The sequence below is a fragment of the Entelurus aequoreus genome, linkage group LG06, assembly GCF_033978785.1.
Source record: "Entelurus aequoreus isolate RoL-2023_Sb linkage group LG06, RoL_Eaeq_v1.1, whole genome shotgun sequence".
Classification (NCBI taxonomy): Eukaryota; Metazoa; Chordata; class Actinopteri; order Syngnathiformes; family Syngnathidae; genus Entelurus; species Entelurus aequoreus.
In genome coordinates, this window is record NC_084736.1 from 13,399,714 (window position 1) to 13,427,251 (window position 27,538).

A 27,538-nucleotide genomic window follows, 5' to 3' on the forward strand; every position below is an offset into this window, starting at 1 on the left:
CAAGTGTTTACCAAGTAAAACATTAGCGAGATTGTTGCGTTCAAATGTCTATTAAGTACATCAATAGTAAAAATGTTGCGTTCAAGTGTTTACCAAGTAAAGCATAAACGAAAGCGTTGCGTTCAAATGTCTACTAAGTACATCAATAGTAAGAATGTTGTGTTCAAGTGTTTACCATGTAAAATATTAGTGGGAGTGTTGCGTTCAAATGTCTATTAAGTACATCAATAGTAAGGATGTTGTGTTCAAGTGTTTACCAAGTAAAACATTAACGAGATTGTTGTGTTCAAATGTCTATTAAGTACATCAATAGTAAAAATGTTGCGTTCAAGTGTTTACCAAGTAAAACATAAACGAGAGTGTTGCGTTCAAATGTCTATTAAGTACATCAATAGTAAAAATGTTGCGTTCAAGTGTTTACCAAGTAAAACATAAACGAGATTGTTGCGTTCAAATGTCTATTAAGTACATCAATAGTAAAAATGTTGCGTTCAAGTGTTTACCAAGTAAAACATAAACGAGAGTGTTGCGTTCAAATGTCTATTAAGTACATCAATAGTAAGGATGGTGTGTTCAAGTGTTTACCAAGTAAAACATTAATGAGATTGTTGCGTTCAAATTTCTATTAAGTACATCAATAGTAAAAATGTTGCGTTCAAGTGTTTACCAAGTAAAACATAAACGACATTGTTGCGTTCAAATGTCTATTAAGTTCATCAATAGTAAAAATGTTGCGTTCAAGTGTTTACCGAGTAAAACATAAACGAGAGTGTTGCGTTCAAATGTCTACTAAGTACATCAATAGTAAGAATGTTGTGTTCAAGTGTTTACCATGTAAAATATTAGTGGGAGTGTTGCGTTCAAATGTCTATTAAGTACATCAATAGTAAGGATGGTGTGTTCAAGTGTTTACCAAGTAAAACATTAACGAGATTGTTGCGTTCAAATGTCTATTAAGTACATCAATAGTAAGAATTTTGTGTTCAAGTGTTTACCAAGTAAAACATAAACGAGATTGTTGCGTTCAAATGTCTATTAAGTACATCAATAGTAAGGATGGTGTGTTCAAGTGTTTACCAAGCAAAACATTAACGAGATTGTTGCGTTCAAATGTCTATTAAGTACATCAATAACAAAAATGTTGCGTTCAAGTGTTTACCAAGTAAAACATAAACGAGAGTGTTGCGTTCAAATGTCTACTAAGTACATCAATAGTAAGAATGTTGTGTTCAAGTCTTTACCATGTAAAATATTAGTGGGAGTGTTGCGTTCAAATGTCTATTAAGTACATCAATAGTAAGGATGGTGTGTTCAAGTGTTTACCAAGTAAAACATAAACGAGAGTGTTGCGTTCAAATGTCTACTAAGTACATCAATAGTAAGGATGCTGTGTTCAAGTGTTTACCATGTAAAATATTAGTGGGAGTGTTGCGTTCAAATGTCTATTAAGTACATCAATAGTAAGGATGTTGTGTTCAAGTGTTTACCAAGTAAAACATTAACAAGATTGTTGTGTTCAAATGTCTATTAAGTACATCAATAGTAAGGATGTTGTGTTCAAGTGTTTACCAAGTAAAACATTAACAAGATTGTTGTGTTCAAATGTCTATTAAGTACATCAATAGTAAAAATGTTGCGTTCAAGTGTTTACCAAGTAAAACATAAACGAGAGTGTTGCGTTCAAATGTCTATTAAGTACATCAATAGTAAGGATGGTGTGTTCAAGTGTTTACCATGTAAAATATTAGTGGGAGGGTTGCGTTCAAATGTCTATTAAGTACATCAATAATAAAAATGTTGCGTTCAAGTGTTTACCGAGTAACACATAAACGAGAGTGTTGCATTCAAATGTCTACTAAGTACATCAATAGTAAGAATGTTGTGTTCAAGTGTTTACCATGTACAATATTAGTGGGAGTGTTGCCTTCAAATGTCTATTAAGTACATCAATAGTAAGGATGGTGTGTTCAAGTGTTTACCAAGTAAAACATTAACGAGATTGTTGCGTTCAAATGTCTATTAAGTACATCAATAGTAAAAATGTTGCATTCAAGTGTTTACCAAGTAACCATAAACGAGAGATGTGATGTTCATGCACGGTTAATTTTATGCACCAGTAAAAAAACATGGTAACACTTTAGTATGGGGAACATATTCACCATTAATTAGTTGCTTATTAACATGCAAATTAGTAACATATTGGCTCTTAACTAGTCATTATTAAGTACTTATTAATGCCTTATTCGGCATGGCCTTATTATAACCCTAACCCTCTAACCCTGGCCCTAACCCTCTAACCCTAACCCTAACCCTAACCCTAACCAAATAACTCTAAATTAAGTCTTTGTTACTTAGAATATGTTCCCCATACTAAAGTGTTACCAAAAACATATAACTTTGTTTTGAATTTGAAAAAAACAAAACATTTTATTTTTCACTAAAGAAGGGTTCGGTGAATGCGCATATGAAACTGGTGGGGTTCGGTAGTGAAGTGAAGTGAAGTGAATTATATTTATATAGCGCTTTTTCTCTAGTGACTCAAAGCGCTTTACATCGTGAAACCCAATATCTAAGTCACATTTAAACCAGTGTGGGTGGCACTGGGAGCAGGTGGGTAAAGTGTCTTGCCCAAGGACACAACGGCAGTGACCAGGATGGCGGAAGCGGGGATCGAACCTGGAACCCTCAAGTTGCTGGCACGGCCACTCTACCAACCGAGCTATACCGCCCCGGTACCTCCAACAAGGTTAAGAACCACTGCCCTAGGGTTCGATCGAACCCAGGTTAAGAACCACTGGTTTATGCTTATAGTTTGGACTAGTGTTGTCCCGATACCAATATTTTGGTGCCGGTACCAAAATTATTTCAATACTTTTCGGTACTTTTTTTTAATTAAAGGGGACCACAAAAAATATGCATTATTGGCTTTATTTTAACAAAAAATCTTACGGTACATTAAACATGTGTTTATTATTGCTGTTAAGTCCTTAAATAAAATCGTGAACATTCTGTGTGGAGTTTGCATGTTCTGACTGCGTGGGTTCCCTCCAGGCAACGTTCCCTCTAAGGTGCGCGCCTGTGCAATTGCGCACTGCTCAAGCGTCCTCTGCGCACGGCAAATCTATGCCGCGCACAAAATCAAATAAAAAAATAAGCGCATAACAATTTTCGACACACGGACACGACAGAGAAAACAGTTTTCGTCATCCTTGTTCAAATATTGTAACGTCTGTCGAGACGCTTTGAGGACATGAATTCCACCCATCACTTTACTGAGCAAAACTCTTTATTGTCGGCCATAAACACATCACCAAAACATTAGTAAAAATATCTAGCAAAAGTGGTCATTTTCTGCAGTGCAAACCAGACCAAAAGCAACTTTGTTATATCAACAGCACCCGCTCGCTCTTTCTCACTTGCGCCAACACATGCACATATGGCACTTAGCCAGTGATGCGTTTACAGCCACACAAAAAGTCGGACAACTCCAACACCACACATAAAGTGTCATTCCAGGTCGTTACACTATGATTTACCAATGAAATGTGTGCTTATTCTAGTGTCATTTATTAGGAATCTTAATTTATGAATATTAATCATGAAATGCTGTTAGTATATTAAATAAATACTAATACAAATATATTTTTTACAAACAGGGAGTTGCAGGAATGTACACATGATCCCCTGCTTACATCTCATTGTGCAACATGTGAATGTTTTAATGGGAACTAAATGCAATGTCCGAAAGGGGTACAAATTATTTCCAAAGCAGGACCTCCACCCAGACAAACAATACAAGTACACAGTTCATGAAAAACTATATTTTTTGTTATTGTCATTGTAATTGGGCCTAAACACTTATAATAGAAAATAACCTCATGGAAATGACTGCTGTCATTTGATTATAATAATAAGAGAATGTTGTCTGTTTATCTGTGTTGGCCCTGCGATGAGGTGGGGACATGTCTAGGGTGTACCCCGCCTTCCGCCCGAATGCAGCTGAGATAGGCTCCAGCGACCCCGAAAGGGACAAGTGGTAGAAAATGGATGGATGGATGGAGATTGAACTTGTTATTTAGTCAGGTTTGGGACAGGTGTGCTGCTGGTGTAGCCACAGTGTGCACGCCTGATGTTGCTCACATGGGCTCCACTGAATGCTCAGGGAGTTTTTGGGTTTGCTCACACACATGAACAATTAAAGGGAACATTGCCTCCGGATACTCCGGCTTCCTCCCACCTCCAACGACATGCACCTGGGGATAGGCTGATTGGCAACACTAAATTGGCCCTAGTGTGTGAATGTGAGTGTGAATGTTGTCTGTCTATCTGTGTTGGCCCTGCGATGGGGTGGCGACTTGTCCAGGGTGTACTCCGCCTTCCGCCCGATTGTAGCTGAGATAGGCTCCAGCACCCCCCGCGTGCATGCTGTTTTTTTTACTTTGCTCAAAAACTAATAATGAATCAAAATCAATTTTAGGAATTATTCAATCAATCAATCAATCAATGTTTATTTATATAGCCCTAAATCACAAGTGTCTCAAAGGGCTGTACAAGCCACAACGACATCCTCGGTGTCGAGTGGGTCTGACATAATATTGTGAAAGTCCAACACATCAGCGAAAGTCCAGTCCATGGTGGGGCCAGCGGGAACCATCCCGAGCGGAGACGGGTCAGCAGCGTAGAGATGTCCCCATCCGATGGACAGGCTAGCGGTCCACCCCGGAGCAGAGTAGAAAAGAAAAGAAAAGAAACGGCAGATCAACTGGTCTAAAAAGGGAGTCTATTTAAAGGCTAGAGTATACAAATGAGTTTTAAGATGAGACTTAAATGCTTCTACTGAGGTAGCATCTCTAACTTTTACCGGGAGGGCATTCCAGAGTATTGGAGCCCGAATAGAAAATGCTCTATAGCCCGCAGACTTTTTTTGGGCTCTGGGAATTACTAATAAGCCGGAGTTCTTTGAACGCAGATTTCTTGCCGGGACATATGGTACAATACAATCGTCAAGATAGGCAGGAGCTTGACCGTGTAGTATTTTATACGTAAGTAGTAAAACCTTAAAGTCGCATCTTAGGTGCACAGGAAGCCAGTGCAAGTGAGCCAGTATAGGCGTAATATGATCAAACTTTCTTGTTTTTGTCAAAAGTCTAGCAGCCGCATTTTGTACCATCTGTAATCTTTTAATGCTAGACATAGGGAGGCCCGAAAATAAAACGTTACAGTAATCGAGACGAGACGTAACGAACGCATGAATAATGATCTCAGCATCGCTTGTGGACAAAATGGAACGAATTTTAGCGATATTACGGAGATGAAAGAAGGCCGTTTTAGTAACACTCTTAATGTGTGACTCAAACGAGAGAGTTGGGTCGAAGATAATACCCAGATTCTTTACCGAGTCGCCTTGTTTAATTGTTTGGTTGTCAAATGTTAAGGTGGTATTATTAAATAGATGTCGGTGTTGAGCAGGACCGATAATCAGCATTTCCGTTTTCTTAGCGTTGAGTTGCAAAAAGTTAGCGGACATCCATTGTTTAATTTCATTAAGACACGCCTCCAGCTGACTACAATCCGGCGTGTTGGTCAGCTTTAGGGGCATGTAGAGTTGGGTGTCATCAGCATAACAGTGAAAGCTAACACCGTATTTGCGTATAATGTCACCTAGCGGCAGCATGTAAATACTAAAGAGTGCAGGGCCAAGAACCGAACCCTGGGGAACTCCGCACGTTACCTTAACATAGTCCGAGGTCACATTGTTATGGGAGACACACTGCATCCTGTCAGTAAGATAAGAGTTAAACCAAGACAAGGCTAAGTCTGACATCCCAATACGCGTTTTGATACGCTCTAATAAAATATTATGATCAACAGTATCGAAAGCGGCGCTAAGATCAAGAAGCAGCAACATAGATGACGCATCAGAATCCATCGTTAGCAATAGATCATTAGTCATTTTTGCGAGGGCTGTCTCCGTAGAGTGATTTGCCCTGAAACCGGATTGAAAAGGTTCACAGAGATTGTTAGACGCTAAGTGTTCATTTAGCTGCTGTGCGACAATTTTTTCGAGAATTTTCGAGATAAACGGTAGGTGGGACACCGGCCGGTAGTTCACCATGAGGTCAGGATCGAGGTTAGGTCTTTTGAGTAGAGGATGAATAACCGCTTTTTTGAATGCTAGAGGAACAGTACCAGAGGAAAGTGATAAGTTTATAATATTTAACACTGATGGACCTAATAAAACAAAAAGCTCCTTGATAAGTTTTCCAGGAATTGGGTCAAGTAAACATGTTGTTTGTTTTGTCCCATTTACACATTTTAACAATTCCTCCAATGTTATTTCATCAAAGAGAGAGAAACTATTTTGGAGGGCAGTGTCCGTCGTATATACAGTCGTATTTGTGTTAATAGAACCCAGTTGTAGCTGAGATGCATTGTCTTTAATCTCTTTTCTAATGACTTCAATTTTCTTATTAAAGAAATTCATAAAGTCATCTGCTGAGTGGGTGGAGCTACTGGGAGGAGTCCCTTGTTGGGTTAGCGATGCTACTGTACTAAACAAAAATTTAGGATCATTTTTGTTGAGGTGGATGAGATTTGAGTAATATTTAGCTTTAGCTGAGGTAAGCATATTGACCTATTGAAGCCTTCAATTACCTCACATCAAATATTTCACTTAGAACATTTTACATACTTTGTGTGAATGCCATTGTCACACCCCGCCTCGGGTGAAGGTAATGTAACCGTTGCAAACCAGACTTTCAAATCAAGGATGGCAAGGCACGCAGTTGGTAACAGTTTACAAACATTTATTGAAATCCCAAAAAGTGTCAAAAGGTGAACAATGACAGGAAAACAAAGCACCTACACTCTCAGTAGATGATGCATGGAGACCGAAACTCCTGCTCAGGACAGAGAACCTCCCCAACAGCAGACTGTCAGAAAAACGGCATTTTCCAACTTAAATAGCCCATAGCTCCGCCCACTAGCTGGGACCAATTTGACAGGGGGAATTAAGAAAACAGTTATTTTGGAAATTACACCATAAATAACCATCACATGTCTAAAAAGTATTCACATAGTACTTTTGCATGTGTAGAGCAGTCATTTTTGTACACAGTATATTCAGGCTTTAGACAACACAACTTTCAAATGTCCAGTGTCCTTCTGTAATACCCAGCTTTTGATAATCATGGTTTGACCCAAATTTGGCCTAATTAGTGAATGCAGGTGTGTTCACCTATATAAAGCCCTCAACCCCACCCTGACTCTTTTAGTCAACTGTTCAGAGCCATGGTGGGTGACAGGTAACAATTTGTTTGTTGAGCACATGCTTTTCACTAGCTAACAAGATTGAATGTTTGTAGTTTGTCCATGTTGAGCTTCCCAACAAATGTGCACGGTTTGTGAGGAAGTCCAAAGGTCAAACAGTGACAGTGTGGGGTCAAACTGTCACATTACCTCCCTCCTCTCCAGCGACAGCAAGTTCAGGGAGACGAGACAGGTAATCAGCTAGCAAGTTAGTTTTGCCAGCTCGATGTGTGATATTGAAGCAAAAGGGCTGTAACGCCAAGTACCATCTGGTGACACGGGAGTTCTTATCCCTCATGGAGTTGATCCAGCTCAATGCTCTGTGGTCCGTTTCCAGATCAAAGGTCCGTCCCAGAAGGTAATAACGTAGGCTGTCCAATGCCCACTTGATGGCAAGACATTCCTTTTCGATGGCAGAGTACCTAGTTTCTCTGGGATGCAGTTTACGGCTCAGATATAGAAGCGGTTGTTCCTCGCCCTCCTTTCCTTGGGCTAGGACGGCTCCAAGGCCCACACCGGAGGCATCAACTTGAACAAGGAATCGCTGGTTGAAGTCAGGACTTTGTAAGACCGGGAAAGAGCATAGAATAGCTTTGACCTTTGTGAAGGCAGTTTCACATTTTTCTGTCCATTTGACTGGATTAGAGGATGCTTTGGTAGTCAGCTCGACAAGAGGAGCTGTGATGGTAGAGAAGTGGGGCACAAATCTTCTGTACCACCCAGAAAGCCCCAAGAATGACCGGACCTGCTTCTTTGTCCGGGGTCTAGGACTGTCTTGGATAGCCTTCACCTTGTCCACCTGAGGGCGTATCTGCCCGTTGCCAAGATGGTAACCTAGGTAGCACACCTCAGTTTTGGCCCACTCACATTTCTGGGTGTTAAGAGTGAGCCCAGCAGAATGGATCCGGAGCAGGACTTGACGCAGGTGAGAGAGGTGGTCTTCCCAGGAAGTGCTGAAAACCACCACATCATCAAGATAGGCAGCAGAGAACTGGCCACACCCCTGCAGAGCGCGATCCATTAGCCGCTGAAAGGTTGCGGGGGCTCCGTGGAGTCCGAACGGCATCACTGTGTAATGATAGAGACCCTTTGGTCCACGGAAGGCAGTGTACTCCCTAGACTCCTTCTTTAAAGGGACTTGCCAGTATCCCTTACACAGGTCAAGGGTGGTGATGAACACAGCTTTGCCGAGCTTCTCAAGAAGTTCATCAATACGTGGCATAGGATAAGCATCAAATTTAGAAACGGAATTCACTTTGCGTAGGTCATTACAAACTCGTATCGTGTTGTCTTTTTTAGGAACGAGGACAATGGGGTTACACCACTCACTGTTTGAGGGTTCAATCACTCCTAGATCCAGCATGGTTTGGATTTCATGGTTGAGGGGCTCCACGATCCGCTCAGGCACTCTGTATGGGCGCTGACGGATAGGTGTTGGGTTTTTTAAGCGAATGACATGTTCAATTAGCGGAGTTCTTCCTGGCTTTCCACTGAATACTACTGGGAATTCTTCACACACTTGCAATAGTTTAAGGGCAGATTGTGCAGACAAGTGGCTTACATCAGGTTTCTGTGGTGTAGTGAGCATGGACAGATCTGTCTCCTCCACATCATCCTCCATTTCCACTTCCCGTGCCAGCATCACCTTTTTCTCTTGCAACTTCTTGCTTTGAGTAGGTACTTGACTGGCCTGGACATCCTTTCCTTCCACAGAGGATTTCCTCTCCTTCCATTCCTTCAGAAGGTTGATGTGGTACACTTGGGATGCCTTTCCTTTATCCGGATGTGAGATCTCATAGGTGACTGGACCAGCTTGTCTGACCACGGAGTAAGGACCTTGCCATTGGGCCAGCAGTTTATGGCTTGAGGTTGGAAGCAAGAGCATGACCTTTTGACCTGGGTATAGCACCCTGTGACGTGCTTTTTGGTCATACCAGGTCTTCTGTTTCATCTGGGCCTTTCCAAGATTTTCTCTTGCCTTGGCTCTGTATTGCTCCAGCCGGTCTCGCATCTGCAGCACATAAGAAAGTACCCCTTGTGGTGCAGGTGGTTTGGATTCCCAGGATTTCTTCAAGAGGTCCAAGGGGCCTTGAACAGGGAACCCATAAAGAAGCTCAAAAGGCGAAAACCCGGTAGAGGCTTGGGGTACCTCTCGATAGGCAAAGAGCAAGAAGGGAAGCCATTTCTCCCAGTCTCGACCGGTGTCGTCTACAAACTTCCTCAGCATGGACTTCAGGGTTTGGTTGAAGCGTTCCACCAACCCGTCAGTTTGTGGATGATAGGGGGTGGTGCGAATGCCAGTAATTCCAAGTTGTTTGTGAAGCTGCTTCATGAGCTTTGAGGTGAAGTTGGTTCCTTGATCCGTGATTATTTCATCTGGAATTCCTACTCGTGAGAAGAATTGTACAAGTGCAGAGATGACTTTCGGAGTCTTGATACTCCTTAGTGGGAAGGCCTCGGGAAATCTGGTGGCATAGTCACAGAGGACAAGGATGTATTCATGGCCTCCACTGCTTTTCTCCAGGGGTCCAACGATATCCATTGCAATCCTCCGGAAAGGAACATCAATGAGAGGAAGAGGGAGTAGTGGGGCTTTCTCAGGTCGTCTCGGAGAGGTCTTCTGGCACTGTAGACAGGTTTGACAGTACTCAATAACATCTTTGACCATTAAAGGCCAAAAGAAGCGAGCTTTGACTCGAGCAAGAGTCTTGTCTTGCCCAAGATGACCAGCCCAAGGTATGGAATGAGCAAGATGCAGTACAAGGGGCCTACAGCAGGTAGGGACCACCAAGCGATTCTCTGACTGATCTGCTACATACAGAACTCCATCCTCCAAGACATACTTTTCACCCTGGTTTGGCTGCAAGGGGATGTTTGCATCTTTCATCTTAGCCAGCAGGGGAGCCAGTGAGACGTCAGCTCTCTGTAGCTCTCGGATGTCTTCAGGTACTTGCCACTCTTCATCAGGTTTCAAGCTTGACACATTACCCAACAGTGGAGTACCTTGGATTTTCTCCAGGCGGCGCTGGCTCTTACTTTTGGGCGGGCCCTTCTGACCACCCTGGCATAGAGAAGGGTCCAAGTCAGGAAGAGGCTCCAGCCCTATCTTGGCTGTCTGGGCACGGGTGAGTACTGGATAAGCCTCTTGAATGGCTGGAATAAAACTGGACTTCACTTTCTGCGTGTGTGTCTGATGAACAAGATCATGCAGAATAGGCAAGTCTCTGCCCAAGATCATGTCATGGGGCATGTGATCAAGAACCCCCACACGGAGCAAGAAAGCCTGGTCATCGATGACGATGGTCACATCAGCCACGGGATATATTCTTTGATCACCATGGACACATTGAATGGCTGTGGCATGCTGATAGTCAAGATTACCAAGTGACACAAAAGAATGGTTCAACAGTGTCATGGAGCTACCTGTGTCCAACAATGCTTGCACTGGACGGCCATTAACACAAGCTGGCACCATGATAGGTTTGGCCTCAGGTTCAGAATTGGGTGCAAGAGCAGGTGCCATGACTGAAGCTGGGACAGATGGATGGGGAACATGACAGAAGCTGGACAGCTTGGGACCTTTCAAGGGGCAGACTGGGGCTCGATGCCCTGGCTGTTGGCAGTGGTAGCAGATGAGATCCTTCACTGGACTCTGTCTCGGGAGCAGTCTGTTGTCCCCTGAGGTGCTATAACCACCTGCTTTCTGCACACCTCTTTGGTGTGACAGGTCGGCTGCACCTTGGGCTGCTACACGGTTGTTCTGCTGCCTTGGCATTCGGAGTCCTTTACGAGCATTCAAGTACTGGCCTGCAAGTTTAGCAACAGTAAGTCCGTCTTCTGGCTCATGTTCCTTCACCCAAGTCTTCATTTCGTTGGGCAGCATGCGAAGCATTTGCTCCAGAATGAAGAGCTCTGCAATGTCTTCTTTGGAATGCTGCTCTGGCTTGATCCATCTTCTGTAGAGACCTTTGAGTCTGTTGTAAGTCTCCTTGGGAGATTCACCAGGGGGAATGTAGGTTGACCGGAACTGGAGTCTATAAGTCTCAGGAGAGATATCAAACTTAGCAAGGAGGGCTTCTTTAAGGTCAGTATAGACGTTGGAAGCATCTTCCTCCATCGCAGAATAGGCATCCAGAGCTTTGCCGGTCAAGAGTGGAACAAGTCGGCAGGCCCAGTCAGACTGAGGCCAGCCCCAGGTGCGAGCGATGCGCTCGAAGCGGACAAGAAAGTTTTCGATGTCCTCACCCTGCTGGAAAGGGAGCATCTTTGGGCCTTGTCGGAGATGATGGTCAGGTGGCAAGGAATCTCTGGACGGCGACGCTTGAGGACTAGGAGTTGGCTGTGGGCGAGTTCTGGGTTTGGGCAACTGCTCATAACGACTATCATCAGTAGTACGGTTAGCATTTTGGTTAGTGAGTGAGTGATCTAGGCTAGGCCTTGTACAGACATTTTTTAACTCCTGGAGTTCACGGACTATGATAGCTTCCCTACGTTGCTGTCCAATCAAAAAGTCTTGGAACATGTTAACCAGGGTAGGTTCACTTAGCACTCTTTCAGTCTTTGGTGGCTCAGCAGACCACCTAGCCTTCCCAGAACCCTTCCTATGCTGCTTACGCCTAGCCCCAGAGTTCTCAAAACCTTTGACGTCTTCTTCAGACTCCTCTGTGTTCCATCCAACTTCACGCTCCTCAGCCATAGTCGTCCGGTCCAGCCTCATCGCCGTGGCCCCTCGACCAGCCATCTCATCAGTCTCCTCTGTCATTGCCACCTTCGACACTTGGGATCTCAAACCAGTTCTGGCCTGCCCTCTGCCAGATTTGTTGTAAACTCTGCGGCTTGCCATCCCACCACTGCCACCATATGTCACACCCCGCCTCGGGTGAAGGTAATGTAACCGTTGCAAACCAGACTTTCAAATCAAGGATGGCAAGGCACGCAGTTGGTAACAGTTTACAAACATTTATTGAAATCCCAAAAAGTGTCAAAAGGTGAACAATGACAGGAAAACAAAGCACCTACACTCTCAGTAGATGATGCATGGAGACCGAAACTCCTGCTCAGGACAGAGAACCTCCCCAACAGCAGACTGTCAGAAAAACGGCATTTTCCAACTTAAATAGCCCATAGCTCCGCCCACTAGCTGGGACCAATTTGACAGGGGGAATTAAGAAAACAGTTATTTTGGAAATTACACCATAAATAACCATCACATGTCTAAAAAGTATTCACATAGTACTTTTGCATGTGTAGAGCAGTCATATTTGTACACAGTATATTCAGGCTTTAGACAACACAACTTTCAAATGTCCAGTGTCCTTCTGTAATACCCAGCTTTTGATAATCATGGTTTGACCCAAATTTGGCCTAATTAGTGAATGCAGGTGTGTTCACCTATATAAAGCCCTCAACCCCACCCTGACTCTTTTAGTCAACTGTTCAGAGCCATGGTGGGTGACAGGTAACAATTTGTTTGTTGAGCACATGCTTTTCACTAGCTAACAAGATTGAATGTTTGTAGTTTGTCCATGTTGAGCTTCCCAACAAATGTGCACGGTTTGTGAGGAAGTCCAAAGGTCAAACAGTGACAGTGTGGGGTCAAACTGTCACAGCCATAAAAAAAAAGATTTCAATGACAAAAAGGGCATAAAACAAACAACATTTTAATCGACAGATGGATCTAAAATGTTTCTAGTGATTTAACCGTTGATAGTAAATTAAAAAAAAAAAATCTATGACCTACTTTAACTGTTTTATGAGTTTAGCCCTTTTGGATCACTGAACATTTTAGTTACACTTTTAGTGGGATTTTTGCTCATGAAGTGGTAATGAATCAAATTCAATGTTATGCATTATTGACCTATTTAAGACTCCTATTCATATCAAATATTCCACATTAAAATATGGTAGGGTTGGTGGGTTTTCTTGAACAAAATGGGCATTATATATATATATATATATATATATATATATATATATATATATATATATATATATATATATATATATATATATATATATATACACTACCGTTCAAAAGTTTGGGGTCACATTAAAATGTCCTTTTTCAATGAAGATAACTTTAAACTAGTCTTAACTTTAAAGAAATACACTCTATACATTGCTAATGTGGTAAATGACTATTCTAGCTGCAAATGTCTGGTTTTTGGTGCAATATCTACATAGGTGTATAGAGGCCCATTTCCAGCAAGTATCACTCCAGTGTTCTAATGGTACAATGTGTTTGCTCATTGGCTCAGAAGGCTAATTGATGATTAGAAAACCCTTGTGCAATCATGTTTACACATCTGAAAACAGTTTAGCTCGTTACAGAAGCTACAAAACTGACCTTCCTTTGAGCAGATTGAGTTTCTGGAGCATCACATTTGTGGGGTCAATTAAACGCTCAAAATGGCCAGAAAAAGAGAACTTTCATCTGAAACGCGACAGTCTATTCTTGTTCTTAGAAATGAAGGATATTCCACAAAATTGTTTGGGTGACCCCAAACTTTTGAACGGTAGTGTATATATATATATATATATATACAGTACAAAGTGAGTCACTTTGCATGTAATGAGTTAACAAAACATTTCACATTTGAAGTTAACTGCTGACATGAATGGATTTTTACACAATATTCTAATTGTATGAGTTTTGTATAATGAAAATGAGTGAAAAAGTGGTTGCAGGAAAACATGCAACTTTTCTGACTACAACTGAACATTCACTTCTTGAAAGTCAGGAGCACTGTGGCAAATGGGTGCAAGCTTTTGACCACAAATGCATTCGCTGCTTGTCTGTCCTGCGTGTACTTTTCCCAGCCGCGGTGAAAGGAGAAGCTATAGTGCTGGGCGGAAGACATGAACTGGACTTAGTACATATTGCCGCCCTCGGAGCCAGTCAGAATCTGTCTCTCGTCTTGCTCATCTAAATGAGAAGGCATCTATTTAAATTGAACAGGTAATAGCACTAACATGATAACATGATAGGCGGTCGGACCCGTTTCCAGTGAGGGTTGGACTCCACCAAGGCTGCCCTTTGTCTCCGATTCTGTTCATAACTTTTATGGACAGAATTTCTAGGCGCAGTCAGGGCGTTGAGGGGATCCGGTTTGGTGGCTGCAGGATTAGGTCTCTGCTTTTTGCAGATGATGTGGTTCTGATTACTTCATCTGGCCAGGATCCGTTCGCAGCCGACTGTGAAGCGACTGGGATGAGAATCAGCACCTCCAAGTCCGAGTCCAAGGTTCTCGCCCGGGAAAGGGTGGAGTGCCATCTCCGGGTTGGGGAGGAGATCTTGCCCCATGTGGAGGAGTTCAAGTACCTCGAAGTCTTGTTCACGAGTGAGGGAAGAGTGGATCGTGAGATCGACAGGCGGATCGGTGCGGCGTCTTCAGTAATGCGGACGCTGTATCGATTCGTTGTGGTAAAGAAGGAGCAGAGCCGGAAGGCAAAGCTCCCAATTTACCAGTCGATCTACGTTCCCATCCTCACCTACGGTCATGAGCTTTGGGTTATGACCGAAAGGACAAGATCACGGGTACAAGCGGCCGAAATGAGAATCCTCCGCCGGGTGGCGGGGCTCTCCCTTAGAGATAGGGTGAGAAACTCTGTTATCCAGGAGGAGCTCAAAGTAAAGCCACTGCTCCTCCACATCGAGAGGAGCCAGATGAGGTGGTTCGGGCATCTGGTCAGAATGCCCCCCGAACGCCTCCTTAGGGAGGTGTTTAGGGCATGTCCGACCGGTAGGAGGCCACGGGGAAGACCCAGGACACGTTGGGACGACTATGTCTCCCGGCTGGCCTGGGAACGCCTCGGGATCCCCCGGTAGGAGCTGGACGAAGTGGCTGGGGAAAGGGAAGTCTAGGCTTCTCTGCTTAGGCTGCTTCCCCCACGACCTGACCTCGGATAAGCCGAAGAAAATGGATGGATGGATGGATAACATGCTTAGATGCATCTCAAAGGTCCATTTTCATATCAGAGTTTTTGCCACAACTGTTCTTTTTGAAGGAATTTCACTCTTACAATACAGTATTCCTGAGAATAAACAATCCCTTACTGCCGCATTACAATAAATAACATGCAGCTCACCAAGCAAGGTCACTAGCATCAGGATACATCTCCACTTGACAGCTTCATGCCACGTCAACAACAATACTCTGAATGCCGTCATCGTTCCAGCGGGACGGCGACACAAACGTGATGCTTGAAAAAAAGAAGTGTCGGTCCGGGGAGGCCTCATCGCATTTGTCGGCGATGACTGGCTGAGTGGAGCCTGCTCTGCTGGTAGCCATCACTGAGACAGCACAGTGCGGTCTCATGACACCTGTGTCGCTGTGGCCCCCTCGAGGCTGCATCACGTCAAGACTGATGTTGAACCTGAGAGTTGTTCTGCCTTTGTTGTCTAAATCTGGATGAAAACAATTGTTACAGGAGGTTGAGGCTTAAACTAGACTAAGATTGGGAGAATCAAGAGGCTCAAGACCAAGGCAGGTCGAGATCAAGTCAAGACCAAGACCAGAGTTCAGGTTTGTGTTAATTAGTAAAGCAGTGTTTTAATCTTGACCGGGAGTAAATCCTGAGTTCCCGATTAAGACCAAGACCTTAGTTCGGGTTTGTGTTACGTTCCAAAAGATAGATAGTAAAGTACTGTTTTGGACCTGACAGAGTAAATCCTGACTGCGGTCTCATGACTCCTGTGTCGCTGTGGCCCCCTTTAGTCTGCATCACGTCAAGACTGATGTTGGACCTGGAAGTGATTCTGCCTTTTTCGTACCTAAATCTGAATGGGAAAAACATGGATGCAGAGAGTTGAGGCTAAGTCAATACCAAGATCGAGTCAATGGGTGACAGAGTCAAGTGGATCGAGACCAAGGCAGGTCGAGATCAAGTCAGGACCAACACCAAAGTTCAGGTTTGTGTTACAGATCAAATAATAAATAGTTAAGTTGTAGTTTTTTTGGTTCTGACTGAGAGTAAATTCTGAGTGCGGTCTCATGACACCTGTGTAGCTGTGCCCCCGACAGTCTGCATCTCGTCAAGACTGATGTTGAACTGAAAGTTATTCTGCCTTTCTTGTACCTAAATTTTAATGGAAAAAAAGTGGATACATCGAGTTGAAGCTAGGTTAATATCAAGATTGAGTCAATGGGTGACAGAGTCAAGAGGATCGAGACCAAGGCAGGTCGAGATCAAGTCAGGACCAACACCAAAGTTCAGGTTTGTGTTACAGATCAAATAATAAATAGTTAAGTTGTAGTTTTTTTGGTTCTGACTGAGAGTAAATTCTGAGTGCGGTCTCATGACACCTGTGTAGCTGTGCCCCCGACAGTCTGCATCACGTCAAGACTGATGTTGAACTGAAAGTTATTCTGCCTTTCTTGTACCTAAATTTTAATGGAAAAAAAGTGTATACAGCGAGTTGAGGCTAGGTTAATATCAAGATTGAGTCAATGGGTGACAGAGTCAAGAGGATCGAGACCAAGGCAGGTCGAGATCAAGTCAGGACCAACACCAAAGTTCAGGTTTGTGTTACAGATCAAAAAATAGATAGTTAAGTTGTAGTTTTTTTGGTTCTGACTGAGAGTAAATTCTGAGTGCGGTCTCATGACACCTGTGCAGCTGTGCCCCCTACAGTCTGCATCACGTCAAGACTGATGTTGAACTGAAAGTTATTCTGCCTTTCTTGTACCTACATTTGAATGGAAAAAAAGTGGATACAGCGAGTTGAGGCTAGGTTAATATCAAGATTGAGTCAATGGGTGACGGGTTCTGAAGAATCAAGACCGAGGCAGGTCCAGATCAAATCAAGACTAAGACCTGGGTTCAGGATTGTGTTCCATTCCAAATGATAGTTAGTGATGCACTGTTATGGTCTTGACTGAGGGTAAATCCTAAATTCCTGATGTCTGATTTAGAAATTAAAATGCTACAGTACAACAGTTATTGTAATTGCATTGTTTTGCTGTCACCTTCCGTACTTGATACAAGCCTTAAGGGGCTGTGTGTCAGAGTGTACAGCAGCAGATTACAGCTTATTAGTAGCAATACCAGCAGTGACACAAGCAAAACATCCTCCTGCTCTCGCTAATTGTCCCCCTCAGGGCCCGCGACGAGTTACGTGGACCGTTATCGACAGCCAAAGAGTCATTAGGACATCACACTCCAGCTGATGAGAAAGACATTTCAGGGGACATGTCCATCCTGATTTGTTAATTTGACGTGAGTAGAATGACATAGCTTCTGAAAAAAACGTCCGTGGTCTCTTTTGCGGTTGGAACGCTGTCAGGCTTTGTGGATTGGGCCTCCGGGGGGGAGGGGAGTCCAGTGGAGGTATCGAGACGGGTTATGAATAGAAAGGGAAAGGGCATTGAAGTTTAGGTGTCAAAGAAGAAGTCGCTGATATCCCAGCTTATCAGTCAGTCTCTCCTGGCCTGTGAGAGACACGGGAAAGGGCGCGGGTAAGCCCGACCAGTCGGATCTATTTTGTCCCAACAATGAGGTCCTGTCTGATAGAGATACGCCGCCTGTCTGTCACGTCGCACCGCTGATATTGTGTCACTTTTGTCGGAGCGGCGGGAGAGGCCGACCCGCGCACCTGCTTGTAAATGTCTGCGAGTGTGTTGCCAGATTGGCATCTCCACACAGGTGGCGTTACACCCGATGCCACCCACCCCATTCACGACTTCCACTCCCCCTCCCGTCCTTCTCCTCGCATTGTTGACATCCTCGGGGGGAAGCTGATAGAAATCTCAAGTTGAGCTCTCGGCAGCAGCAGACTGTTAAAATTCTATTTCAGAACATATAGATTTATATGCCTTTTACTCTTTATACAGACCACACTCTCTTAAAGGTCACTGGAGAATTAGGGCTGCAACCAACAATTATTTTGATAGTTGACTTTCATTGACTATTTTAACGATTAGTCGATTTTTCAGTGGCTCAGTGACAACAAAAATGACTACTTCATTCAGAAATGTTTATCCATTCTGTAACTGTGTTGCTCATTAGGCCACGGGTGGCCAAAGTTTTTGATTGATTGATTGACGCTTTTATTAGTAGATTGCACAGTACAGTACATATTCCGTACAATTGACCACTAAATGGTATCACCCGAATAAGTTTTTCAACTTGTTTAAGTCGGGGTCCACTTAAATTGATTCATGATACAGATATATACTATCAGCATAATACAGTCATCACACAAGATAATCATCAGAGTATATACATTGAATTATTTACATTATTTACAAACCGGGATGTGGAGGGGCGGGGGTGGCTAGGTTTGGTTGATATCAACACTTCAGTCATCAACAATTGCATCATCAGAGAAATGGACATTGAAACAGTGTAGGACTGACTTGGTAGGATATGTACAGCAAGTAGTGGACATAGAGATAGATCAGAAAGCATAAGAATAAGTATCTACATTTGATTATTTACGATCCAGGGAGGTGGGATGTGGAAGGGGGAGGGTGTTAGTTTAGGGTTGAAGTTGAAGTTGCCTGGAGGTGTTCTTTTAGTGCGGTTTTGAAGGAGGATAGAGATGCCCTTTCTTTTACACCTGTTGGGAGTGCATTCCACATTGATGTGGCATAGAAGGAGAAAGAGTTAAGACCTTTGTTAGATCGGAATCTGGGTTTAACGTGGTTAGTGGAGCTCCCCCTGGTGTTGTGGTTATGGCGGTCATTTACGTTAAGGAAGTAGTTTGACATGTACTTCGGTATCAGGGAGGTGTAGCGGATTTTATAGACTAGGCTCAGTGCAAGTTGTTTTACTCTGTCCTCCACTCTGAGCCAGCCCACTTTGGAGAAGTGGGTAGGAGTGAGGTGTGATCTGTGGTAGAGGTCTATAAGTAATCTGACTAGCTTGTTCTGGGATGTTTGGAGTCTAGATTTGAGGGTTTTGGAGGTGCACGCGTAATCGAAAAAGGGTTGAACGAGAGTTCCCGCCAGAATCCTCAAGGTGCTTTTGTTGACCAGAGAGGAGATTCTGTAGAGAAATCTCGTTCGTTGGTTGACCTTTTTGATTACCTTGGTTGCCATTTTATCACAGGAAAGATTAGCCTCTAGAATGGAACCTAGGTAGGTGACCTCATCTTTCCTGGTGATAACAATGTCACCCACTTTAATAGTGAAGTCACTGACTTTCTTAAGGTTGATGTGGGACCCAAATAGGATGGATTCCGTTTTACCCAAGTGTATGGATAGCTTGTTGTCAGCGAGCCAGGTGCAAATTTTACAGAGTTCAGCACTGGGGCTGGGGTGCCAAATTTGGCCCTTTGAGTCGTTTGGTTTGGTGTGCCAAAGGGTGGATTCCCAAATGTAGTACATATTCGTACCAACCTTCTTTTACGCTCACTCGGGGTGTCTCAAACCAATATAGATATCGGACATCAGTCATCCATCCAACTATCAGATTATATCGGCTTGCATCTAAACTGTCTGATTTTAGCTCCGAAGCAAGCTGTCCTACAACCCATTCACTGTACTTGTGCATCTAAATGTCCTGTAATGAGCACAGTCGGTATTTTCTTGTATTTTTGTGAAGTCATTTACAAAAGGTAAACATGGTAGGCTGTAGGCTTTTGGAAGCTTGCAACTACACAACACTTAGGTACACAATAGCACACAAGCTAGACATATGTATCTTTGATTGAACAATATTGCAGTCTAAAACACCTTAACTGTCAATATAAACACGTATCAAATATTATATTTGAATATTACTGTACGTACATATTGAAGTCTCTGACATATACTCCACTTCAACCTAAAAACAGAATAAATCCATTCCAGACGGTTAATAATAAACCGATTTTTCATACTAACCATTGTTCTGTTTGACTAATTTCACTTGATCCAACATTTTTTTTTAACATTCCACTCTACAAAATAATAAACATATGTTTGATTCCTGCTGATATCATATCGAATCAATATCGGTATCGTATCAGAAGTGAACAAGTTGTATCGGGACAACCCTAAAGCTCACACAATTATTGGTAGCTGTCTGCAGGGCTAACTAGTTGTCATTTATCATTGTTACTGGCCATAACTATAGGAACTTTATTATTTACGTTTAGGCTATTTGTGTTTCACACTGTGTTTGGCCTGCGGCCCATTGGCTCATTGGAGGCAAAAAGTTTGAAGGTTTCAAACTGTGACTGCACCATCTTGGACTACGGAACCCAGTACAAAAATGAGATGAAGATAGGCCAATACACATTTAGAGTGGTTGGATGTGTGCATTATCAGATTTCAAAAACAACACTCAAAGATTTTCCTTGGTGCACGACTGTGCTTCCTTTTTGTTGTTTGTTTAATGCCCTGTAACATGGGTGTCCAAAGTGCGGCCCGGGGGCCATTTGCGGCCCGCAAGTCATTTTGTAACGGCCCCACGGCACATTCCAAAAATACGATTAAAAAAAATCAAACCATAAAAAGTGGTATAAAAGAGCAAACAGGTGAAATGTAACAAGAAAATGTTACAATGTTTACTCTAATAACACAAAGCTGCCATGCATGCTGTTTCTTTCTTTAAAAAAAATTTATGAATCAAAATCAATGTTATTATGAATTATTGACTTATTCAAGGCGCCATTTACATCACATTGAATATTCCACTTTGAGATAGTTTTTTGGGAAAATATTGCATATTTTGTGTTTGCCAATGAAAAAACCGTTTTTTTTGGTTTTGTTTTTTTAAAGAAGGGCCTAAAACAAACAAACAAAAAACATAAACAACAATAAAAATTATATTTGACGGATAGATCTGAACTTGATCTTGAGACAATTGTGTTAAAAGTTAAAAAAAATGTATGATTTATTTTTTAAAAACTTTACTGAGCAGGACCTTTTTGGATCCCCAATCATTTTAGTGGGACTTTTTTTTGAGTGTCATTGCTCAAAAAATAATAATTAATTAAAATCAATGTTGTTATGAGTTATTGACCTTTTTAAAGGCCTACTGAAAGCCACTACTACGACCACGCAGTCTGATAGTTTATATATCAATGATGAAATCTTAACATTGCAACACATGCCAATACGGCCGGGTTAACTTATAAAGTGCAATTTTAAATTTCCCGGGAAACTTCCGGTTGAAAACGTCTATGTATGATAACATATGCGCGTGACTTCAATCGTTGAAACGGAAGTATTCGGACACATTGTATCCAATACAAAAATCTCTGTTTTCATCGCAAAATTCCACAGTATTCTGGACATCTGTGTTGGTGAATCTTTTGCAATTTGTTTAATGAACAATGAAGACTGCAAAGAAGAAAGCTGTAGGTGGGATCGGTGTATTAGCGGCGGACTACAGCAACACAACCAGGAGGACTTTGAGTTGGATAGCAGGCGCGCTATCCGACATTAGCCGCCGACCGCATCGATGATCGGGTGAAGTCCTTCGTCGCGCCGTTGATCGCTGGAACGCAGGTGAGCACGGGTGTTGATGAGCAGATGAGGGCTGGCGTAGGTGGAGCGCTAATGTTTTTAGCATAGCTCTGTCGAGGTCCCGTAGCTAAGTTAGCTTCAATGGCATCGTTAGCAACAGCATTGCTAGGCTTCGCCAGGTTGGAAAGCATTAACCGTGTAGTTACAGGTCCAGAGTTTGGTAGTATTGTTGATCTTCTGTCTATCCTTCCAGTCAGGGGCTTATTTCTTTTGTTTCAATCTGCATTTAAGCCCGATGCTATCACGTTAGCTCCGTATAAAGTGCTTCACCGATGTATTGTCGTGGAGATGAAAGTCACTGTGAATGTCCATTTCGCGTTCTCGACTCTCATTTTCAAGAGGATATAGTATCCGAGGTGGTTTAAAATACAAATCCATGATCCACAATAGAAAAAGGAGAGTGTGGAATCCAATGAGCCAGCTTGTACCTAAGTTACGGTCAGGGCGAAAAAAGATACGTCCTGAACTGCACTCTAGTCCTTCACTCTCACGTTCCTCATCCTCAAATCTTTCATCCTCGCTCAAATTAATGGGGTAATCGTCGCTTTCTCGGTCTGAGTCGCTCTCGCTGCTGGTGTAAACAATGGGGAAATGTGAGGAGCCCTTCAACCTGCGACGTCACGCTACTTCCGGTACAGGCAAGCCTTTTTTAACAGCGACCAAAAGTTGCGAACTTTATCGTCGATGTTCCCTACTAAATCCTTTCAGCAAAAATATGGCAATATCACGAAATGATCAAGTATGACACATAGAATGGATCTGCTATCCCCGTTTAAATAAGAAAATTTCATTTCAGTAGGCCTTTAAGGCTCCAATTATTATATAATCCAAAATATTCCACTTAATATTTTTACTGCGTGAAAATATTGCATATTTTGTGTTTTTTCCATAAGAAAACAGGATTTCTTAAATCTTTAACAACTTTATATTGACAGATAGACCTAATGTTGATCTAGAGATTTAAACCTTGAATAATAATACTGAATAATGACACATTTTTTATATTTTTTTGACCAAAACCCTTTGATCAAGCTTAAGTGGAGGCCTCAATGTATATTTTTTCAAACATGTATTGGTTTTTAAAATAAAAAATATCAAAATGGCTCCCACTTGCTTTGATTTTTTCAGTGTGCGGCCCTCAGTGGAAAAAGTTTGGACACCCCTGCCCTATAACAACCATTTCAGTTCTTTTCATCCCAATTAGCCATTGTTGTCATTCTGCCTATTTATGGAAACACATTTCCTCAGGCTCCCGATTGGCTTTCTATACGTATACTTACTGTCCTTCTGACCTTGATCTTTCTGGCTTCCAGCTCCTTCAGTGTTCCTTCTTGTTGCAGAGCGAGTGAAGGGCTGCTTGAAAAAGCAAACCGTTGTTAGCGAGCACAACTGTAACGGTATTTGCATTCGTGGATGATAAATTTACGCCCCCGCCAATCTCCAAGGCTTCTCTTGTATAGGAACTCACTTTGTGTTGAGAGACGGCTGCCTTTCAATCAAGTAGCCCTCTGTGAATAGGACATAAAGAACACTAGTATGCTGCAGATCAATGTTTGTGCAACACAAGATAATCAATAGTTTTCAAAAATTCTCATACTTTTATTGTCCAGGGTCAAGCGGCGAAAAAAGTTTCCAGATAGAACGATTTGTCTTTTTTGGTATTCAAGTTCTACTCAGCAGTCTACGGACTTTGAATGTGTACTACATCCTTGAACATCTATACTCACACCTCATTCATCTCAGTCATTATCTCACATCTTACAGTGGATTCCAACCCCAGGATTCTATTTCACCACTTTTTCAGACCTTCATTACCTAAGTCGGCATTTATTCTTTGCCGGCTTTTCACTCGCTGTAGCGCGGCCTCAATGTCAATCGTTTAGTTTCTAAAGTTGTTTTGAGGACTGTGAAAAACTAAGGCTTTACAGTAGTACCTCTACTGGTTGTGCTACAGAGCTCTTAACTCAAACCACTTAATTAAACGTCTCCCATTGAAATGAAGTGGAATCAATTTAATTAGTGCCTGTCCCTGAAAAACAGCACCATTTGAATATAAAACATGCCTTTTCAAAAGAAAAAACAACATTGTTTTTAATAAAAACTGGGTTTTCCCCCAGATTGCCAACATACCTGTGGCGGTGGGGGGCGTGGCCAACATGACGTCGTCATATGGTTTGCATAATCTGCGATGATGCTTATATTTCCTTTAGAAAGCCTAAACAAGTTATACAATACGTTTAAAAACATATATATGTGTTATTATTAAATAATATTTGCTTCGTTTGTCAATTGTGGCTGCTTGTTGTATAATCTACTTTGTTGAGAATTGTTCAAGTTTCAAGCCTTTTAGTGACTTTTTCTTCATACAAAAACCCAACTAGCAACAAACCTATCATCTTTTTCTGGTGTTATTGGAGACTGTACTTGTGTTTAAAGACTGCTCCAGCCTTTCACGCCTTTAAAAGAGCGCCACTGTCCATATGTATATATATATATATATATATATATATATATATATATATATATATATATATATATATATATATATATATATATATATGTGTGTCTTAATTAGATCTCCTGAGGATTGAGGAAAACCCCTCATGAAACAGGCCTGTAGAGATGAAATAGTCTTGTGATTTTTTCCCCACACACACATATATATATATATATATATATATATATATATATATATATATATATATATATATATATATATATATATATATATATATATATATATATATACATACACATTCCTGTGTGTGTGTGTGTGTGTGTATATATATATATATATATATATATATATATATATATATATATATATATATATATATATATATATATATATATATATATATATATATATATATATATATATATATATATATATATATATATATATATTAGGGCTGCAACTAACGATTAATTTGATAATCGATTAATCTGTCGATTATTACTTCGATTAATCGATTAATAATCGGATAAAAGAGACAAACTACATTTCTATCCTATCCAGTATTTTATTGAAAAAAACCAGCATACTGGCACCATACTTATTTTGATTATTGTTTCTCAGCTGTTTGTACATGTTGCAGTTTATAAATAAAGGTTTATTTAAAAAAATAAATAAAATAAAATAAAAAAATAAATAAATAAACTCTGCGCATGCGCATAGCATAGATCCAACAAATCGATGACTAAATTAATCAGCAACTATTTTAATAATCGATTTTAATCGATTTAATCGATTAGTTGTTGCAGCCCTAATGTATATATATATATATATATATATATATATATATATATATATATATATATATATATATATATATATATATATATATATATATATATATATATATATATATATATACATACGTGTGTGTAATGTGTGTGTGTATATATATTTATATATGTATGTACAGTATGTATTGTGGAGAATGCATATATGTTTAAGAGTTCTTTCTGTGTTCAAAGTCATGTTTAAAGCAGCTAGTATTTTTCCATTTATACTCTGTATGCTTGTCTCTCTTTGTCTGCAGATGTCTGTGTTTTGTCTTAGGCATTGGAATGTGGGAGTTGGAGTACTCCCTTTTTATATTATCTGTATTAGAACAATGAGGCTGTATTCCTTTCTGGACAGGGTGGGGGCTGTTTTCGTATTCAATAAGTTGTCTCTTCCCGTTTGAATGTTAGACCACTTCGAGATGTCGATATGAAAGGACAATTGGACTGGTCTCCTAAAGCTTTAGTAAAACTTGATAATATTCCTATTCTGTCTTGATGGTCCTTCTTACTCAGCATACATGTCATCTAAAGAACTTGGGATTGACCAGTGACTTTAATTCCCTGGGAGGGAGACTGGTCAGATGCAACAGTATACATGTGTATATATATGTATGTATATATATGTCTATATATATATATACATACATACATATGTATATATATATGTTTATATATGTATATATATACTTACATATGTATTTATGTATATATATATATATATATATATATATATATATATATATATATATATATATATATATATATATATATATATATATATATATGTCTATATATGTATATATACTTACATATGTATGTATGTATATATATAGATAGATAGATAGTACTTTATTGATATCTATATATGTATATATACTTACATGTACATTACCGTTCAAAAGTTTGGGGGCACATTGAAATGTCCTTATTTTTGAAGGAAAAGCACTGTACTTTTCAATGAAGATAACTTTAAACTAGTCTTAACTTTAAAGAAATACACTCTATACATTGCTAATGTGGTAAATGACTATTCTAGCTGCAAATGTCTGGTTTTTGGTGCAATATCTACATAGGTGTATAGAGGCCCATTTCCAGCAACTATCACTCCAGTGTTCTAATGGTACAATGTGTTTGCTCATTGGCTCAGAAGGCTAATTGATGATTAGAAAACCCTTGTGCAATCATGTTCACACATCTGAAAACAGTTTAGCTTGTTACAGAGGCTACAAAACTGACCTTCCTTTGAGCAGATTGAGTTTCTGGAGCATCACATTTGTGGGGTCAATTAAACGCTCAAAATGGCCAGAAAAAGAGAACTTTCATCTGAAACTCGACAGTCTATTCTTGTTCTTAGAAATGAAGGCTATTCCACAAAATTGTTTGGGTGACCCCAAACTTTTGAACGGTAGTGTATGTATGTATATATATGTATTTATTTATATATGCATATATATATATATATATATATATATATATATATATATATATATATATATATATATATATATATATATATATATATATATATATATATATATATATATATGTATATGTATGTATGTATATACACACACACATATATATGAGCAAAATGAGATTAAAAAAAGTTAGCATGCTAACAGTACTATGCTAACAATAGCATGCTTACAGTTAGCATTAGTGAAATACAAAATTTAGACACCAAGGTGTATAACTGTTAAATTAGCAGAATCTTTTTTTAGCATGCTAATGCTGTGACGTCTAGTAGGAAAATATGTCTGGGGTGTATACCTACAAAATTAGCTTAAAAAAAGCCAGCAAGCTAACAGGTATCATTCGTCAGGCAACAAAATATTTGACGCTGAGGCGTATACCTACAAAATGTGCAAAAAAGCTAGCATGCTAATATTAGAATGCCAGCAATTGTGCAGCGGGCTGTTAAAAAATGATCTACGGGCCGCAAATGGCCCTTTGGCCGTACTTTGGATACCCTTGTTATATTAAGTACACAGCAGCATTATTCACATCTCCCCCAGAGTCAGTCAAACGTCCGTCCTTCGTCGCCGGCAATATCAGTCCCGACATGTTTACAAGCACGCACCGAGTTATATTTGCATGATGTTACTTCACAAGACAGATTTGGCTCACTTTCCGGATTGTTTCCTGTGATCAGAACAAACTTTTTCCCTTCCTTTTCCGGCCAATTAACAAGCCGGTGATGTGTATCTGCGGAGCGTTTGAGGTCTCGAAACGAGTCTTGTCTCGCTTCTGCCGCCTTCTCTCTCGACTAGCAAAAAGGCCACGGTGGAAGATAATCAGCACTTCTCTCTCACGCGCACACACGGGCACGCACGCCATGTGTGGAAAGGATTTAGCTGCCTATCAGGACAGCCGCCGACGACGCGGGAATTATTTCTGCGGCGACACTAATGTGGCCACGCTTGTTGTTTCCCGAGCTGATTTTCTTAATCCTCCACTTGTTCCACGCTTTGTAAACACGGGGG